The sequence below is a fragment of the Pavona decussata genome, unplaced genomic scaffold (genome assembly GCF_977016875.1).
Source record: "Pavona decussata unplaced genomic scaffold, jaPavDecu1.1 SCAFFOLD_8, whole genome shotgun sequence".
Lineage (NCBI taxonomy): Eukaryota > Metazoa > Cnidaria > Anthozoa > Scleractinia > Agariciidae > Pavona > Pavona decussata.
Window position 1 is genome coordinate 2,948,658 of NW_028145431.1, and position 12,160 is coordinate 2,960,817.

A 12,160-nucleotide genomic window follows, 5' to 3' on the forward strand; every position below is an offset into this window, starting at 1 on the left:
GCTCTGGAACGGCAAAAAGAAAATAAACTCAGACTAACCCCTTAGAAAAAAGTCGATTTTTGGACCAAATACAAATATTCTTTTAAAAGCTTCCAATCGAATCAGTGTGTCCAAAAACGTACCCTGAGACACTTTTTAGGCCTCCCAAGGGACCAAGGACAAAGAAATAGCCCACAAAGATGAAGTCATGCAGGGTGAGAGTTAAGCAGAAAATTCTTTGTCAGGGCGTTATTTGCACCTAAAAATGATTCCCAAGGGCGTTTTGTGACACTTTGAGATCTCTAGGGACATAAACAAGTGAAAAATGCAGACTTCAAAATTTAGCCATTTTTGACCAAAAAGCCTGGACTAACCCCTTAGAAAAAAGTCGATTTCTGGACCAAATACAAATATTCTTTTAAAAGCTTCCAATCGAATCAGTGTGTCCAAAAACGTCCCCTGAGACACTTTTTAGGCCTCCCAAGGGACCAGGGACAAAGAAATAGCCCACAAAAGATGAAGTCATGCAGGGTGAGAGTTAAGCAGAAAATTCTTTGTCAGGGCGTTATTTGCACCTAAAAATGATTCCCAAGGGCGTTTTGTGACACTCTGAGATCCCTAGGGACATAACCAAGTGAAAAATGCAGACTTCAAAATTTAGCCATTTTTGACCAAAAAGCCTGGACTAACCCCTTAGAAAAAAGTCGATTTTTGGACCAAATACAAATATTCTTTTAAAAGCTTCCAATCGAATCAGTGTGTCCAAAAACGTCCCCTGAGACACTTTTTAGGCCTCCCAAGGGACCAAGGACAAAGAAATAGCCCACAAAAGATGAAGTCATGCAGGGTGAGAGTTAAGCAGAAAATTCTTTCTCAGGGCGTTATTTGCACCTAAAAATGATTCCCAAGGGCGTTTTGTGACACTCTGAGATCCCTAGGGACATAAACAAGTGAAAAATGCAGACTTCAAAATTTGGCCATCGTTGACGAAAAAGCCTGGACTAACCCCTTAGAAAAAAGTCGATTTTTGGACCAAATACAAATATTCTTTTAAAAGCTTCCAATCGAATCAGTGTGTCCAAAAACGTCCCTTGAGACACTTTTTAGGCCTCCCAAGGAACCAAGGACAAAGAAATAGCCCACAAAAGATGAAGTCATGCAGGGTGAGAGTTAAGCAGAAAATTCTTTGTCAGGGCGTTATTTGCACCTAAAAATGATTCCCAAGGGCGTTTTGTGACACTCTGAGATCCCTAGGGACATAAACAAGTGAAAAATGCAGACTTCAAAATTTGGCCATTTTTGACCAAAAAGCCTGGACTAACCCCTTAGAAAAAAGTCGATTTTTGGACCAAATACAAATATTCTTTTAAAAGCTTCCAATCGAATCAGTGTGTCCAAAAACGTCCCCTGAGACACTTCTTAGGCCTCCCAAGGGACCAGGGACAAAGAAATACCCCACAAAAGATGAAGTCATGCAGGGTGAGAGTTAAGCAGAAAATTCTTTGTCAGGGCGTTATTTGAACCTAAAAATGATTCCCAAGGGCATTTTGTGACACTCTGAGATCACTAGGGACATAAACAACTGAAAAATGCAGACTTCAAAATTTAGCCATTTTTGACCAAAAAGCCTGGACTAACCCCTTAGAAAAAAGTCCATTTTTGGACCAAATACAAATATTCTTTTAAAAGCTTCCAATCGAATCAGTGTGTCCAAAAACGTTCCCTGAGACACTTTTTAGGCCTCCCAAGGGACCAGGGGCAAAGAAATAGCCCACAAAAGATGAAGTCATGCAGGGTGAGAGTTAAGCAGAAAATTCTTTGTCAGGGCGTTATTTGCACCTAAAAATGATTCCCAAGGGCGTTTTGTGACACTCTGAGATCCCTAGCGACATAAACAAGTGAAAAATGCAGACTTCAAAATTTGGCCATTTTTGACCAAAAAGCCTGGACGAACCCCTTAGAAAAGAGTCGATTTTTGGACCAAATACAAATATTCTTTTAAAAGCGTCCAATCGAATCAGTGTGTCCAAAAACGTCCCCTGAGACACATTTTAGGCCTCCCAAGGGACCAAGGACAAAGAAATAGCCCACAAAAGATGAAGTTATGAAGGGTGAGAGTTAAGCAGAAAATTCTTTGTCAGGGCGTTATTTGCACCTAAAAATTATTCCTAAGGGCGTTTTGTGACACTCTGAGATCCCTAGGGACATAAACAAGTGAAAAATGCACACATCACAACTTGGCCATTTTTGAACAAAAAGCCTGGTCTAACCCCTTAGAAAAAAGTCGATTTTTGGACCAAATACAAATATTCTTTTAAAAGCTTCCAATCGAATCCGTGTGTCCCAAAACATCCCCTGAGACACTTTTTAGGCCTTCCAAGGGACCAAGGACAAAGAAATAGCCCACAAAAGATGAAGTCATGCAGGGTGAGAGTTAAGCAGAAAATTCTTTGTCAGGGCGTTATTTGCACTTAAAAATGATTCCCAAGGGCGTTTTGTGACACTCTGAGATCCCTAGGGACATAAACAAGTGAAAAATGCAGACTTCAATATTTGGCCATTTTTGACCAAAAAACCTGGACTAACCCCTTAAAAAAAAAAGTGGATTTTTTGACCAAATACAAATATTCTTTTAAAAGCTTCCAATCGAATCAGTGTTTCCAAAAACGTCCCCTGACACACTTTTTAGGCCTCCCAAGGGACCAAGGACAAAGAAATAGCCCACAAAAGATGAAGTCATGCAGGGTGAGAGTTAAGCAGAAAATTCTTTGTCAGGGCGTTATTTGCACCTAAAAATGATTCCCAAGGGCGTTTTGTGACACTCTGAGATCCCTAGCGACATAAACAAGTGAAAAATGCAGACTTCAAAATTTGGCCATTTTTGACCAAAAAGCCTGGACTAACCCCTTAGAAAAAAGTCGATCTTTAAACCAAATACAAATATTCTTTTAAAAGCTTCCAATCGAATCAGTGTGTCCAAAAACGTTCCCTGAGACACTTTTTAGGCCTCCCAAGGAACCAAGGACAAAGAAATAGCCCACAAAAGATGAAGTCATGCATGGTGAGAGTTAAGCAGAAAATTCTTTGTCAGGGCGTTATTTGCACCTAAAAATGATTCCCAAGGGCGTTTTGTGACACTCTGAGATCCCTAGGGACATAAACAAGTGAAAAATGGAGACTTCAAAATTTGGCCACTTTTGAGAGAAAAGCCTGGACTAACCCTTTAGAAAAAAGTCCATTTTTGGACCAAATACAAATATTCTTTTAAAAGCTTCCAATCGAATCATTGTGTCCAAAAACGTCCCCTGAAACACTTTCAAGGCCTTCCAAGGGACCAGGGACAAAGAAATAGCCTACAAAAGATGAAGTCATGCAGGGTGAGAGTTAAGCAGAAAATTCTTTGTCAGGGCGTTATTTGCACCTAAAAATGATTCCCAAGGGCGTTTTGTGACACTATGAGATCCCTAGGGACATAAACAAGTGAAAAATGCAGACTTCAAAATTTGGCCATTTTTGACCAAAAAGCCTGGACTAACCCCTTAGAAAAAAGTCCAGTTTTGGACCAAATACAAATATTCTTTTAAAAGCTTCCAATCGAATCATTGTGTCCAAAAACGTCCCCTGAGACACTTTCTAGGCCTTCCAAGGGACCAGGGACAAAGAAATAGCCTACAAAAGATGAAGTCATGCAGGGTGAGAGTTAAGCAGAAAATTCTTTGTCAGGGCGTTATTTGCACCTAAAAATGATTCCCAAGGGCGTTTTGTGACACTATGAGATCCCTAGGGACATAAACAAGTGAAAAATGCAGACTTCAAAATTTGGCCATTTTTGACCAAAAAGCCTGGACTTAGAAAAAAGTCCATTTTTGGACCAAATACAAATATTCTTTTAAAAGCTTCCAATCGAATCAGTGTGTCCAAAAACGTCCCCTGAGACACTTTTTAGGCCTCCCAAGGGACCAAGGACAAAGAAATAGCCCACAAAAGATGAAGTCATGCAGGGTGAGAGTTAAGCAGAAAATTCTTTGTCAGGGCGTTATTTGCACCTAAAAATGATTCCCAAGGGCGTTTTGTGACACTCTGAGCTCCCTAGGGACATAAACAAGTAAAAAATGCAGACTTCAAAATTTGGCCATTCTTGACCAAAAAGCCTGGACTAACCCCTTAGAAAAAAGTCGATTTTTGGACCAAATACAAATATTCTTTTAAAAGCTTCTAATCGAATCAGTGTGGCCAAAAACGTCCCTTGAGACACTTTTTAGGCCTCCCAAGGGACCAAGGACAAAGAAATAGCCCACAAAAGATGAAGTCATGCAGGGTGAGAGTTAAGCAGAAAATTCTTTGTCAGGGCGTTATTTGCACCTAAAAATGATTCCCAAGGGCGTTTTGTGACACTCTGAGATCCCTAGGGACATAAACAAGTGAAAAATGCAGACTTCAAAATTTGGCCATTTTTGACCAAAAAGCCTGGACTTAGAAAAAAGTCCATTTTTGGACCAAATACAAATATTCTTTTAAAAGCTTCCAATCGCATCAGTGTGTCCAAAAACGTCCCCTGAGACACTTTTTAGGCCTCCCAAGGAACCAAGGACAAAGAAATAGCCCACAAAAGATGAAGTCATGCAGGGTGAGGGTTAAGCAGAAAATTCTTTGTCAGGGCGTTATTTGCACCTAAAAATGATTCCCAAGGGCGTTTTGTGACACTCTGAGATCCCTAGGGACATAAACAAGTGAAAAATGCAGACTTCAAAATTTGGCCATTTTTGACCAAAAAGCCTGGACTAACCCCTTAGAAAAAAGTCCATTTTTGGACCAAATACAAATATTCTTTTAAAAGCTTCCAATCGAATGAGTGTGTCCAAAAACGTCCCCTGAGACACTTTTTAGGCCTCCCAAGGGACCAGGGACAAAGAAATAGCCCACAAAAGATGAAGTCATGCAGGGTGAGAGTTAAGCAGAAAATTCTTTGTCAGGGCGTTATTTGCACCTAAAAATGATTACCAAGGGCGTTTTGTGACACTCTGAGATCCCTAGGGACATAAACAAGTGAAAAATGCAGACTTCAAAATTTGGCCATTTTTGACCAAAAATCCTGGACTAACCCCTTAGAAAAAAGTCGATTTTTGAACCAAATACAAATATTCTTTTAAAAGCTTCTAATCGAATCAGTGTGGCCAAAAACGTCCCTTGAGACACTTTTTAGGCCTCCCAAGGGACCAAGGACAAAGAAATAGCCCACAAAAGATGAAGTCATGCAGGGTGAGAGTTAAGCAGAAAATTCTTTGTCAGGGCGTTATTTGAACCTAAAAATGATTCCCAAGGGCATTTTGTGACACTCTGAGATCACTAGGGACATAAACAACTGAAAAATGCAGACTTCAAAATTTAGCCATTTTTGACCAAAAAGCCTGGACTAACCCCTTAGAAAAAAGTCCATTTTTGGACCAAATACAAATATTCTTTTAAAAGCTTCCAATCGAATCAGTGTGTCCAAAAACGTTCCCTGAGACACTTTTTAGGCCTCCCAAGGGACCAGGGGCAAAGAAATAGCCCACAAAAGATGAAGTCATGCAGGGTGAGAGTTAAGCAGAAAATTCTTTGTCAGGGCGTTATTTGCACCTAAAAATGATTCCCAAGGGCGTTTTGTGACACTCTGAGATCCCTAGCGACATAAACAAGTGAAAAATGCAGACTTCAAAATTTGGCCATTTTTGACCAAAAAGCCTGGACGAACCCCTTAGAAAAGAGTCGATTTTTGGACCAAATACAAATATTCTTTTAAAAGCGTCCAATCGAATCAGTGTGTCCAAAAACGTCCCCTGAGACACATTTTAGGCCTCCCAAGGGACCAAGGACAAAGAAATAGCCCACAAAAGATGAAGTTATGAAGGGTGAGAGTTAAGCAGAAAATTCTTTGTCAGGGCGTTATTTGCACCTAAAAATTATTCCTAAGGGCGTTTTGTGACACTCTGAGATCCCTAGGGACATAAACAAGTGAAAAATGCACACATCACAACTTGGCCATTTTTGAACAAAAAGCCTGGTCTAACCCCTTAGAAAAAAGTCGATTTTTGGACCAAATACAAATATTCTTTTAAAAGCTTCCAATCGAATCCGTGTGTCCCAAAACATCCCCTGAGACACTTTTTAGGCCTTCCAAGGGACCAAGGACAAAGAAATAGCCCACAAAAGATGAAGTCATGCAGGGTGAGAGTTAAGCAGAAAATTCTTTGTCAGGGCGTTATTTGCACTTAAAAATGATTCCCAAGGGCGTTTTGTGACACTCTGAGATCCCTAGGGACATAAACAAGTGAAAAATGCAGACTTCAATATTTGGCCATTTTTGACCAAAAAACCTGGACTAACCCCTTAAAAAAAAAAGTGGATTTTTTGACCAAATACAAATATTCTTTTAAAAGCTTCCAATCGAATCAGTGTTTCCAAAAACGTCCCCTGACACACTTTTTAGGCCTCCCAAGGGACCAAGGACAAAGAAATAGCCCACAAAAGATGAAGTCATGCAGGGTGAGAGTTAAGCAGAAAATTCTTTGTCAGGGCGTTATTTGCACCTAAAAATGATTCCCAAGGGCGTTTTGTGACACTCTGAGATCCCTAGCGACATAAACAAGTGAAAAATGCAGACTTCAAAATTTGGCCATTTTTGACCAAAAAGCCTGGACTAACCCCTTAGAAAAAAGTCGATCTTTAAACCAAATACAAATATTCTTTTAAAAGCTTCCAATCGAATCAGTGTGTCCAAAAACGTTCCCTGAGACACTTTTTAGGCCTCCCAAGGAACCAAGGACAAAGAAATAGCCCACAAAAGATGAAGTCATGCATGGTGAGAGTTAAGCAGAAAATTCTTTGTCAGGGCGTTATTTGCACCTAAAAATGATTCCCAAGGGCGTTTTGTGACACTCTGAGATCCCTAGGGACATAAACAAGTGAAAAATGGAGACTTCAAAATTTGGCCACTTTTGAGAGAAAAGCCTGGACTAACCCTTTAGAAAAAAGTCCATTTTTGGACCAAATACAAATATTCTTTTAAAAGCTTCCAATCGAATCATTGTGTCCAAAAACGTCCCCTGAAACACTTTCAAGGCCTTCCAAGGGACCAGGGACAAAGAAATAGCCTACAAAAGATGAAGTCATGCAGGGTGAGAGTTAAGCAGAAAATTCTTTGTCAGGGCGTTATTTGCACCTAAAAATGATTCCCAAGGGCGTTTTGTGACACTATGAGATCCCTAGGGACATAAACAAGTGAAAAATGCAGACTTCAAAATTTGGCCATTTTTGACCAAAAAGCCTGGACTAACCCCTTAGAAAAAAGTCCAGTTTTGGACCAAATACAAATATTCTTTTAAAAGCTTCCAATCGAATCATTGTGTCCAAAAACGTCCCCTGAGACACTTTCTAGGCCTTCCAAGGGACCAGGGACAAAGAAATAGCCTACAAAAGATGAAGTCATGCAGGGTGAGAGTTAAGCAGAAAATTCTTTGTCAGGGCGTTATTTGCACCTAAAAATGATTCCCAAGGGCGTTTTGTGACACTATGAGATCCCTAGGGACATAAACAAGTGAAAAATGCAGACTTCAAAATTTGGCCATTTTTGACCAAAAAGCCTGGACTTAGAAAAAAGTCCATTTTTGGACCAAATACAAATATTCTTTTAAAAGCTTCCAATCGAATCAGTGTGTCCAAAAACGTCCCCTGAGACACTTTTTAGGCCTCCCAAGGGACCAAGGACAAAGAAATAGCCCACAAAAGATGAAGTCATGCAGGGTGAGAGTTAAGCAGAAAATTCTTTGTCAGGGCGTTATTTGCACCTAAAAATGATTCCCAAGGGCGTTTTGTGACACTCTGAGCTCCCTAGGGACATAAACAAGTAAAAAATGCAGACTTCAAAATTTGGCCATTCTTGACCAAAAAGCCTGGACTAACCCCTTAGAAAAAAGTCGATTTTTGGACCAAATACAAATATTCTTTTAAAAGCTTCTAATCGAATCAGTGTGGCCAAAAACGTCCCTTGAGACACTTTTTAGGCCTCCCAAGGGACCAAGGACAAAGAAATAGCCCACAAAAGATGAAGTCATGCAGGGTGAGAGTTAAGCAGAAAATTCTTTGTCAGGGCGTTATTTGCACCTAAAAATGATTCCCAAGGGCGTTTTGTGACACTCTGAGATCCCTAGGGACATAAACAAGTGAAAAATGCAGACTTCAAAATTTGGCCATTTTTGACCAAAAAGCCTGGACTTAGAAAAAAGTCCATTTTTGGACCAAATACAAATATTCTTTTAAAAGCTTCCAATCGCATCAGTGTGTCCAAAAACGTCCCCTGAGACACTTTTTAGGCCTCCCAAGGAACCAAGGACAAAGAAATAGTCCACAAAAGATGAAGTCATGCAGGGTGAGAGTTAAGCAGAAAATTCTTTGTCAGGGCGTTATTTGCACCTAAAAATGATTCCCAAGGGCGTTTTGTGACACTCTGAGATCCCTAGGGACATAAACAAGTGAAAAATGCAGACTTCAAAATTTGGCCATTTTTGACCAAAAAGCCTGGACTAACCCCTTAGAAAAAAGTCCATTTTTGGACCAAATACAAATATTCTTTTAAAAGCTTCCAATCGAATCAGTGTGTCCAAAAACGTCCCCTGAGACACATTTTAGGCCTGCTAAGGGACCAAGGACAAAGAAATAGCCCACAAAAGATGAAGTCATGCAGGGTGAGAGTTAAGCAGAAAATTCTTTGTCAGGGCGTTATTTGCACCTAAAAATGATTCCCAAGGGCGTTTTGTGACACTCTGAGATCCCTAGGGACATAAACAAGTGAAAAATGCAGACTTCAAAATTTGGCCATTTTTGACCAAAAAGCCTGGACTAACCCCTTAGAAAAAAGTCCATTTTTGGACCAAATACAAATATTCTTTTAAAAGCTTCCAATCGAATGAGTGTGTCCAAAAACGTCCCCTGAGACACTTTTTAGGCCTCCCAAGGGACCAGGGACAAAGAAATAGCCCACAAAAGATGAAGTCATGCAGGGTGAGAGTTAAGCAGAAAATTCTTTGTCAGGGCGTTATTTGCACCTAAAAATGATTACCAAGGGCGTTTTGTGACACTCTGAGATCCCTAGGGACATAAACAAGTGAAAAATGCAGACTTCAAAATTTGGCCATTTTTGACCAAAAATCCTGGACTAACCCCTTAGAAAAAAGTCGATTTTTGAACCAAATACAAATATTCTTTTAAAAGCTTCTAATCGAATCAGTGTGGCCAAAAACGTCCCTTGAGACACTTTTTAGGCCTCCCAAGGGACCAAGGACAAAGAAATAGCCCACAAAAGATGAAGTCATGCAGGGTGAGAGTTAAGCAGAAAATTCTTTGTCAGGGCGTTATTTGCACCTAAAAATGATTCCCAAGGGCGTTTTGTGACACTCTGAGATCCCTAGGGACATAAACAAGTGAAAAATGCAGACTTCAAAATTTGGCCATTCTTGACCAAAAAGCCTGGACTAACCCCTTAGAAAAAAGTCCATTTTTGGACCAAATACAAATATTCTTTCAAAAGCTTCCAATCGAATCAGTGTGTCCAAAAACGTCCCCTGAGACACATTTTAGGCCTGCTAAGGGACCAAGGACAAAGAAATAGCCCACAAAAGATGAAGTCATGCAGGGTGAGAGTTAAGCAGAAAATTCTTTGTCAGGGCGTTATTTGCACCTAAAAATGATTCCCAAGGGCGTTTTGTGACACTCTGAGATCCCTAGGGACATAAACAAGTGAAAAATGCAGACTTCAAAATTTGGCCATTTTTGACCAAAAAGCCTGGACTAACCCCTTAGAAAAAAGTCCATTTTTGGACCAAATACAAATATTCTTTTAAAAGCTTCCAATCGAATCAGTGTGTCCAAAAACGTCCCCTGAGACACTTTTTAGGCCTCCCAAGGGACCAGGGACAAAGAAATAGCCCACAAAAGATGAAGTCATGCAGGGTGAGAGTTAAGCAGAAAATTCTTTGTCAGGGCGTTATTTGCACCTAAAAATGATTCCCAAGGGCGTTTTGTGACACTCTGAGATCCCTAGGGACATAAACAAGTGAAAAATGCAGACTTCAAAATTTGGCCATTTTTGACCAAAAATCCTGGACTAACCCCATAGAAAAAAGTCGATTTTTGGACCAAATACAAATATTCTTTTAAAAGCTTCTAATCGAATCAGTGTGGCCAAAAACGTCCCTTGAGACACTTTTTAGGCCTCCCAAGGGACCAAGGACAAAGAAATAGCCCACAAAAGATGAAGTCATGCAGGGTGAGAGTTAAGCAGAAAATTCTTTGTCAGGGCGTTATTTGCACCTAAAAATGATTCCCAAGGGCGTTTTGTGACACTCTGAGATCCCTAGGGACATAAACAAGTGAAAAATGCAGACTTCAAAATTTGGCCATTCTTGACCAAAAAGCCTGGACTAACCCCTTAGAAAAAAGTCGATTTTTGGACCAAATACAAATATTCTTTTAAAAGCTTCCAATCGAATCAGTGTGTCCAAAAACGTCCCCTGAGACACTTTTTAGGCCTCCCAAGGGACCAAGGACAAAGAAATAGCCCACAAAAGATGAAGTCATGCAGGGTGAGAGTTAAGCAGAAAATTCTTTCTCAGGGCGTTATTTGCACCTAAAAATGATTCCCAAGGGCGTTTTGTGACACTCTGAGATCCCTAGGGACATAAACAAGTGAAAAATGCAGACTTCAAAATTTGGCCATTTTTGACCAAAAAGCCTGGACTAACCCCTTAGAAAAAAGTCGATTTTTGGACCAAATACAAATATTCTTTTAAAAGCTTCCAATCGAATGAGTGTGTCCAAAAACGTCCCCTGAGACACTTTTTAGGCCTCCCAAGGGACCAGGGACAAAGAAATAGCCCACAAAAGATGAAGTCATGCAGGGTGAGAGTTAAGCAGAAAATTCTTTGTCAGGGCGTTATTTGCACCTAAAAATGATTACCAAGGGCGTTTTGTGACACTCTGAGATCCCTAGGGACATAAACAAGTGAAAAATGCAGACTTCAAAATTTGGCCATTTTTGACCAAAAATCCTGGACTAACCCCTTAGAAAAAAGTCGATTTTTGAACCAAATACAAATATTCTTTTAAAAGCTTCTAATCGAATCAGTGTGGCCAAAAACGTCCCTTGAGACACTTTTTAGGCCTCCCAAGGGACCAAGGACAAAGAAATAGCCCACAAAAGATGAAGTCATGCAGGGTGAGAGTTAAGCAGAAAATTCTTTGTCAGGGCGTTATTTGCACCTAAAAATGATTCCCAAGGGCGTTTTGTGACACTCTGAGATCCCTAGGGACATAAACAAGTGAAAAATGCAGACTTCAAAATTTGGCCATTCTTGACCAAAAAGCCTGGACTAACCCCTTAGAAAAAAGTCCATTTTTGGACCAAATACAAATATTCTTTCAAAAGCTTCCAATCGAATCAGTGTGTCCAAAAACGTCCCCTGAGACACATTTTAGGCCTGCTAAGGGACCAAGGACAAAGAAATAGCCCACAAAAGATGAAGTCATGCAGGGTGAGAGTTAAGCAGAAAATTCTTTGTCAGGGCGTTATTTGCACCTAAAAATGATTCCCAAGGGCGTTTTGTGACACTCTGAGATCCCTAGGGACATAAACAAGTGAAAAATGCAGACTTCAAAATTTGGCCATTTTTGACCAAAAAGCCTGGACTAACCCCTTAGAAAAAAGTCCATTTTTGGACCAAATACAAATATTCTTTTAAAAGCTTCCAATCGAATCAGTGTGTCCAAAAACGTCCCCTGAGACACTTTTTAGGCCTCCCAAGGGACCAGGGACAAAGAAATAGCCCACAAAAGATGAAGTCATGCAGGGTGAGAGTTAAGCAGAAAATTCTTTGTCAGGGCGTTATTTGCACCTAAAAATGATTCCCAAGGGCGTTTTGTGACACTCTGAGATCCCTAGGGACATAAACAAGTGAAAAATGCAGACTTCAAAATTTGGCCATTTTTGACCAAAAATCCTGGACTAACCCCATAGAAAAAAGTCGATTTTTGGACCAAATACAAATATTCTTTTAAAAGCTTCTAATCGAATCAGTGTGGCCAAAAACGTCCCTTGAGACACTTTTTAGGCCTCCCAAGGGACCAAGGACAAAGAAATAGCCCACAA